General features: G+C 39.6%; 1 pseudogene; it reads left to right on the forward strand.

The window, feature by feature from the left end:
- Positions 1–7762: 7762 nt before the first annotated feature.
- On the forward strand, positions 7763–8082 carry LOC126022099 (small nuclear ribonucleoprotein Sm D2-like; annotated as a pseudogene).
- The last annotated feature ends 962 nt before the right edge of the window (positions 8083–9044 follow it).

Here is a 9044-nt window from a genome sequence, read left to right on the forward strand (position 1 = left end):
ATTTATCTTTTTTGTTTGTTTGTTTGTTTTTTGTTCGCATCTAGTGGCACTCAGGTGGCATTCAATCCTACCACTGCACTCAAAAATCATTCCTAGCAGGCTCAAGGGATCATATGGACTGCCAGGAAATGAACCTGGGTCTGTCCTGTATTAGCTACATGCAAGGCAAATACCTTACTGCTGTGCTATTTCTCTGGCCCCTATTTATCATTTCTTTTTTTTTTTTTTTTGGTTTTTGGGCCATACCCGGTAACGCTCAGGGGTTACTCCTGGCTATGTGCTCAGAAGTTGCTCCTGGCTTGGGAGACCATATGGGACACCGGGGGATCGAACTGTGGTCCGTCCAAGGCTAGCGCAGGCAAGGCAGGCACCTTACCTTTAGCGCCACCACCCGGCCCCTATTTATCATTTCTTAATTTATTTCTTAAGTACTCAGACACATTCTATCAGGATCCGTCATCTAAAAATTATTAATAGATCTCTAATATTTGTCTATAAGTGGGCATGAGTTTGTTTATTGTGGACTCCCCTAAATCTAGTCCATTTATATTGTAAACAATCCATGCCTACATTGTATATATCCCTCTTAGATATTATCTCTCCCTTCCTTCAGATCTCCTATCCACTTGTTCTTCCAACCCTGATCCATTATCCTTCACATTTTAACCCTCTTAACCCTCAGTTCTTAACACAACAGATATTGAGACCAACCTCCTTCCACAATATGCCACCACCCAGGCACCATGTTGAAAGGACACACTCTCAGTCCCTCATCTCGCAAAGTGGCAAGAGGCTACAACCACCATACTACTGACTCATTCGATATGGACTTTCCTCTCCTCACACATCCCAATGTGGACTGTTGCATGCTGCCTGATTCAGCTCCAGAAGGACCCTCAGCTCAAGGACACTACCTTATCCCTTAACTGCTGCAATCCATCACTCAAACCCAGTGCTTCTCAATTATTTTGTCATGCCCCACTAGGAAGAAGAAAACATTTTTGTGCCCCCACCGCATGACTGTCAATAGTTTCTTTATTAAAAATATCTTTACCCTGCAAAACAAAAATATATAAAATATTTTGAGCTGATATTTTAATCAGAGGTGATATCTGGATTAATGGCTATATTGAGCACGTTTTGCAATGCATAGCTTTTCAAAGCAGGGTTTGAAGCAGGACACAGCAACTCTCAGCTTCAGAGACATACAGAGACATAAACACAAGGCTTAGCTTGTTATGACAGTGTTTGACGAGGCCAAACACACCCCACTTTATGGTGCCTCGTGCCACCCATCTGGGCTGCGTGCCCCACTATTTAAGAACCACTGCTCAAACCCAATAAGACCACAGTGTGGGATGAAAATGTGCCCTGGATCCCACCCCATCCCAAGAATATATCAAAAGACTTAATGGGGATATCTATATTTTCCTACTATGTTTAATACCTCAATAATTATACCTCTTTTATTACCAAAGATAATGGTAACCTTCTCCATCCTTTTTAATATACTATTATTTTTATATTTTTGTATTATTATTTTATTTTTCTCTATTTTTATATAAATATATTTATTTTTAATTTTGTTTCTTTGGTTCTGCTTGATACAAATGTCCAGAAGATAAAGTATTTCTTGGGACAAATGCTCTGGTCAAAACCAGGGCAAAGAGATTTTATAGCTTGTCATTATTACCCCAAATGTACTGGCAATATAATATGGCAATGTTCCCTTTTGCATAGACACAATAAAAAGAGGTAAGTCTTAAGTATAGAAAAAAGCTCTTATCTACTAGGGATAAAAAAAATACATAAATTTTATAATACAAGGGGTATCTCCCACCCTAAATGTATGCCATGATGATTTCACTTAGACTCCATTCATAGAACAGTGACCATCCAACTCAAACCACAAACCCTAAAAATAAAACCAATACAGTTTTCTGCAACAGCACCAGGAATCAAACTCAACCTGGAGTCCCTAATACCACTATGGCACTAGCCTGTATCAGTTTGATATGACATCCTGATGACATGAAAACAGCAACAACTTGATCAAAGAGCAGAATCCCCTATCATATCACCTAATGGTAATATAAAGTCAGAAGACACAAAAACCCAGATTACCAATTAGACTGACTTTGACAACAACTACTGAGCAGAACATTACCTGAGACCAATAGGAAAGACCCTAGGTTAAGCTTTTGCCTAGGATTTATACTAAAACCAAGATTTTTAATTCCAGATATCTGACTTTGACAACTGCTACTAAACAGAACTTCTGGAACCACAAGGAAAGACTATACCCTAGGCTTCATACTAGGATCTGTGCAAAAACTAAGATCACTAACTACAGAAGACAGACTACAACAATCTTGAAGCAGAACTCCTAGAATCATAAAGACCCGATCCTAGATTTCTTCGTATAATCTGTGCAAATAACAAGATCTCTAATTACAGAGGACAGATTTTGTCAACCACAGCTGAGGAGAATGTTTTCTGGCATCAGAAAGGGACCTTGGGGTTCATCAATGAGTCTGTAGTCGTTCCATGACAATATAGTACCCAATATATTTTAGGCCAAGAGAATTCCCTTTCTAATTTCCCCAATACTTACTGTGCTTATGCAGAAAAAAAAGAGAGAAACAAAAATCCTTGCCACACCCTTCTTTCTCTCACCCTTCTTACTTTTTTTTCTTTTTCTTTTTCTTTTTTTCCCCCCCTCTCACATTGTATCCATTTAGGCTGGTGTTTATTTTTGCTGTCGAGTTTCTTGTCAGTGCCTGGTTGTCTTCTTTTTTTCTTTTTCCTTTTCTTTTTTAAATTGATATTGATAGCTCCTAGACACACCCCTCTCAGCATATTTTCCCCCCCTTTTTCCAAGAGAACCACAGAGCTTTGTTTATCTTCTTTTGCCTCATAAATGAAGGGGAAGAAAAAACGTGGATGATACCAGGAGCAAACAGTTGTATGAACATTGACTGGGAATAAAAAATGATCAGACCCAAACACAAAACTCAAAGTAATCAACAACAGAATCAAGATACCCAATCTACATCAAGAGATATACAGCTGGGACTAGCTACACTAGCAGTTCAGAGAGTAAAATGAGGAAATATAGGATACATGCAAGAAACAGGGGTGGAGGGAGGACAACACTGGTTGTGGGTATGGACCTAATTACCTTAAATATATATGTGCAAGATTTGTAAAATATATATAGAGAGATAATGTAAATTTAATCAATAGTGTTTCTTATAATGAAGGATATGAAAGACATAAAACTTAGAGGCCTTGAAAAATGAATAGATTTTGCAAAGCAGTGACAAAAGCAATTTGGAATGAAGACAGGAAATTTTTCTAGAGAATTAGTATATATGAAAGAATGTAGTTTAAAAACTGTATGAGGAGGTAGATTTATTGATTCCAGATTGTTGGGTTACTAGAACAAGTACTTCGTTTTACTTGTCACTTGTTGCATGCATTAATAACACAAATAGTAAACTCACCATTTTTCTATGCCTTTTTATTCAAAAACTCTAAATGCCATTCTATGAGATGAATGTTGGAATCCCATGTCTCTACCATGGGTCCAAAAGCCTTACATAATGTAGATAGAGTTCATTTTTCTCAAAGCTTCACTGTACCTCTTTCTGTTCTTGGACATATCAAACAAATTACTACTTCAAGACTTCTATGCCTGATATTTTTTCTAACAAAAAAAATAGGCATTTACAACATTTCTTTCTCCCCTTCTTATATTTTATCTCTGTAACTCATGTGATCCTCTGAGCTGGACCAGAAAAACCCAGGAGAACAGAGCCAGGAGGAAGTTCTGAAAACAACTAGGTGTGGCCCCCAAACAAACAAAAATTAGCAGTTAGTCCATAGATAAGTAATTTTGAGGACTTTCATGAGGTATTTCCATGATTTATACAGTGGCATACTCTATTATTTCTATGACTGTGTAAGGAATACTGGCGATATCTGATGGGGGAAACATTTTCTTTTAGAGTCTGAACTTGCTTCTAACAGAAGAACTCTACCAGGTGGAGAAAAACATAGTATAATAAAGTTAAAAATAAGGGGCCCCACAATAATCCCTTAGAGATCGTATACAGGAACACAGGTAAAGAATACCACGGGAAATCACTGACTCCAATGGAAACATTCCATAACACTGTTTTAATGCCTTTATCTTACTATATTTAAAATAACCTCTCAGCTTTTCTGTCTACAGGCGTTCTTGGATACAAAGGGCGGAAAAACTAAGATGGCAGCTCGGAATACCACACGAGATACCATACCTAGCTTGCACTACGAGATGGCCCTGAGAAAACTCTTTAACATACACTTTATCTCTAGGTGATACCTTCTTTTAGGAATTGAAGCACGTGACCAGTCAGACCACCGAAGCAGTAATTGCGATGTACAGACTTAAACTACAGGCTCTACTCATCGAACACATTCAAGCAAACTAGCATTCCCTTGCTATTTTCTCTCTTCTCACTACTTTCTTTTTTATTTTTTTCTTTTCTATTCTTCTCTTTACTTTTTTCCTTTTCTCTTCTCCCTTTCTTTCTAATGTATTTTCTCTTTTCTTCCTTCCTACCCCTTCCATATACATTCCCCTTTTCCCCCTTTAGAAATCCAACTATCCCTTCACCCCGCAATCCCATCCAGACCTCCCACCATATTAAAACTCTTCGCCCACAGTCCTTAATCTATTAGGAATCAAGATTGACCTCCTACCCCAACGAACCAGTACCCAGCACCCAAGCGAAGGGACACCCAGTCAAACCCACACCTTGTCTCCTGCAAGAAAAGGCAGACAACTCCCCTGCAGACTTATGCTACATGGCCCTCCCTACCAACTCCCCCTAACGTGGACTGTTACTTGAAACCGAACTTAGTTCCAAAAGTATCCCCATTGCAAGAACTCTTCCAAGACCTCCCTGCCGCATATCTTCTGCCAATCTGAAGAAGGTCAGTGGTTGTGATGGAAAGGTGCCTGGGAACCCACATACCACAAGAAAAACCCAAAAGACAATGGAAAAACCTGTACTTCCAACATAGGCATAAGACCTGTATCACACCACCTCTTTACCTGCTTTTCCCCAAATGTAAGGTAGTCTTTTGCATCACTTTGGTCCTTTAAATACTTCATTAATTCATTTTTTAAATGTCTGTTCTATATATACATATGTGAGCACATACATATTTATTCCTATTTTTTTTTTTTTTTTTTGGTTTTTGGGCCACACCCGTTTGACGCTCAGGGGTTACTCCTGGCTATGTGCTCAGAAATCGCCCCTGGCTTGGGTGGACCATATGGGACGCCGGGGGATCGAACCGAGGTCCTTCCTTGGCTAGCGCTTCCAAGGCAGACACCTTACCTCCAGCGCCACCTACCCGGCCCCATGAACCTTCTTTTTTTTTTTTTTTTTTTTTTTTTATTCCTATTTTTTTTATATTTTTGGGGGATGTGACCTGTTTCTGTTTTCTCCTCTGTCCACCCCCAAATGCACCGACAATATAATGTAGCACCATTTCTCCCTGAAAAGGCACACTAAAAAGGGGGAAATCTTACATATAAAAAAGAGCTCTTATCTACTAGAGATAGGAACTCATAGTTGTTTACAATACAGGGATATTTCCTACCTTGAAAATATGTCATATGGAATCAACTTAGACCTCAGGTGATTAGATACCATCCGTCAATCTTTGAACCCTGGATCCCAGACATAGAAATGGCACAGTTCTTCACAACAGCTACAGGAAACAAATCCCATCCAGGACAGACTTAATACTGCTGGGTCACCAACAAGTGCCAGCTCTAATATGATATCCTGACAACGAGGAAAATGGGAACAACTTGACCTAAGAGCAGGTTATCCTACCTTACCAGCTAACGATAAGACAAAATCAGAAGACATGTCACCCTTTGGTAGGTCCAAAAGCCAAGATTGCAATTTACAGATGACTGGCTGCTAGAACCATGACCAGACTGTATATATCTTGGGACCAATAAAAAAGCCCTAGTCCAGGGTTTGAACTACGACCTGCACAATAAATATGATACCCAGTTCCAAAGGTCTGGCAGAGACAATTGTAACGAAATGGGATGGGGCTTCTGGAAACACAAAGAAAAACGCTATCCTAGGTGCCATCCTGGGTTCAGTGCAAAGACCAAGACCACCAACCACAGAAGATGGATTAAAATGACACTGAGGGAATAGAACTTCTAGAACCACAAAGACTGACTTCATCATAAGTCCCACCCCTGGACCTGTGCAGATACTGAGATCGATAGATACAGAAGTCTGACTGTATCACCTTGGATGGACCAGAAGTCTTCCAAACACCAGAAAAGCACCACCGGGAGAGTAAATGAGCCTGAACAGAGTCTATAGTTGATCCCATAACAATATACTCCAAGGGCGGAGAAACCCCATATCTCTTAGGCCAAGTGAATTCCTTTTCGAATGACCCCAATATTTACTGTGCCAGGGCAGGAGGGGTGAAAAAAAGCAAAAAGCACAAAACATTGTTTATTTTTATATATTATTTTTATCTTCATTTATCATTATTATTATTATTTACCTATCTATTTTTGGTCGATTTCTTTGTTTGGGTGTGGTTATTGAAGTTGTTGTCCCCAGTTATACTTATTTTTTTCTCTTCTTTTCTTTTCTTTCTTTATGAGCTATGCCATGTTTCTTATCTCAAGATCATGGTGGGGTTTTTTTTGTTGTTGTTGTTGTTGTTGTTTTTCTGTATTGCTTATTGTTATTGTTGGAGTCCTCACTGAATATTTGACACTTCTTTTTGTACTGGTGGAGTGTTTCACCTTCTTTTTCTCCTTCGCCTCTCAAATCAATGATGAGAGCCTCTAGAAGGATTCTGCCCATTTTTGGAGTATTAGACTTTTACCCCAGTTTATTACTTTTCTCTTCTTCAAACAATACCACATAACTTGAACTAGTTAGTCCTGCCTCCCAGTTAGAGGGGGAAATAAGGGAGGCACCAAGACCAAACAGGTGCAAGACTACTAAGTAGTAGGCTAGGTACAGAGGGGACCACATATATATTCTAGCAGCCCTGGGGGTGAGGGAAGAGGATATGGGAGGTAGGACAAAAACGAAGGTGTAGGGAGGACAAATTGGTGGTGGGAATCCACCCTAATTTTATGTAAATATGTACCTAAAATATTATTGTCAACAATATGTAAGCCATTATGATCAAAATAAAAATTATATTAAAAAATAAGGGGTCCTTTTAAAGTATCTTTGCATTTCTCATCAGTTAACAAGAAGCTACCAACAAATGCCAGGATCCTATAAACTGGTTTAATGGGGTTACCTGTCTGGCCATTTGCAGTAAGGAATTACTGCTATTTTAGTGTCCTGGTGAGCCTAAACTCAGCAGAATAGGACGGTCCTGTGAAATTACAGGAATGTTTAAAAAATGTATAATAAGACCAGCCAATAATGACACCGCTCATGGCAGCTGGCAAGGGGAAACTGAGGCTTCTCTTTCAATATCAGCTTCAAGCCATTTTCTGGTCCACCTGGGGAAATGCCTGGTGCATGTCAAAATATGTAAGGTTGGTCTGTGCACCTTCATGGCACATGTGCTCATGGCCTACCAAGGTACCCGGAGTCTGTATATTCTGCCTTGCCTGAGATGTTATTGACGCCATAGAATTTCTCAGCAATCTGAATTCAGTCTGGCAGGGTGACTCCTCAACTAACCCAAGAGTGAGATGATGCCCAAGGAGCTGCAAAAGAGGCAGCAGGAGGAGTTCAACACCGATTGACTCTCCGTGTTTCCACAGTTGGTGAATAAAAACATGCAGGTGCTCATCAATTGCTGCAACAACATGAAGCTCTTGGGACACGTGAAGACCTTTGACAGACACTTCAATATGGTGCTGGAGAATGTGAAGGAAATGTGAATTGAAATCCCCAAGAGTAGCAGGGGGAAGAAGTCCAAGGCAGTGAACAAGGACCAATACATGGCAAGATGTTTCTGTGTGAAAACATAGTTGTGGTCCTGAGGAACTCCTTCGTTGTTGGCAACTAGAATCACCCCGGTCCTGAGACCTGCCTGTGAACCAATAATAAAACATCCTTTTTCTTTTTCTTTTTTTAATTAATTTTTTTTTATTTTTAATTGTGAGAACAAGGATGCAAAGAAAGAGGACAAGGTAAAGTTACAGTGGAAGGACAATCACCCATAGCATAATTCTCAGAAGTCCCCTTGCTGATATATTAACTTTGAAATTTCAGGCAAAGAACATTAAGATAAATAAGAAAAAATCCATGTACAATTACTTTGTCCCTCAAGTCCCCAGATTGTAACACATTATAATATTTCTTAACAGCACACAACATAATCTAAAGCCATAAAACATACCTAACACCTTAAACATTACAGGCATAGTATTTTTTTTACATTTCCATATACATGCATATTAGCTTAAGTTAACCTCAAATTTTAAGTGGGTTCTTTTTAAGGATTAGAGTCAAAGGATCACAGTAAAAATGGTGTTAGAGTGGCAATTGTTGTTTGCATAGGCCCACCAAAATATTAGGGACATGGAAAGAAATAACCTTGGCCTAAATACAAAGAGACCCGACCCCTGAAGTTTCCTGGCAGAAGACCAACTCTAGGCTCCAGGCAAGCTAGATTGTCCAATCCAAGACACTGTCTGTAGTGTCAACACACTTTTATTTTTCACACAGTCTCTGTTGTTGGTATCATGTTTCTGTATTAAAGATCCTGGAATCTTTATATCCTACATTGAAGTCAAGATGTGGAGCGTCCTCTCGTTTCACCTCACAATCAAAGGGCAATGCAGGGAGCCCTGTCCTGTAAGCAGGTCGTTGTTGTTGTTAAGTCTTCTCAGTGTTAAGGGAAGTCTCTTTTGAGCAGGTCGATGTCTGAGCAGTGTAGGGTCTTCCGTGGTAGAGGATTGCTTCCAGGTGATGTTATAGACCAGCCTGGATGTTTCGTGGATGGCTTCCCTGGTTCGGGGGTGAATG

Source organism: Suncus etruscus, chromosome 11 (assembly GCF_024139225.1).
Source record: "Suncus etruscus isolate mSunEtr1 chromosome 11, mSunEtr1.pri.cur, whole genome shotgun sequence".
In the NCBI taxonomy this organism is placed as follows: domain Eukaryota; kingdom Metazoa; phylum Chordata; class Mammalia; order Eulipotyphla; family Soricidae; genus Suncus; species Suncus etruscus.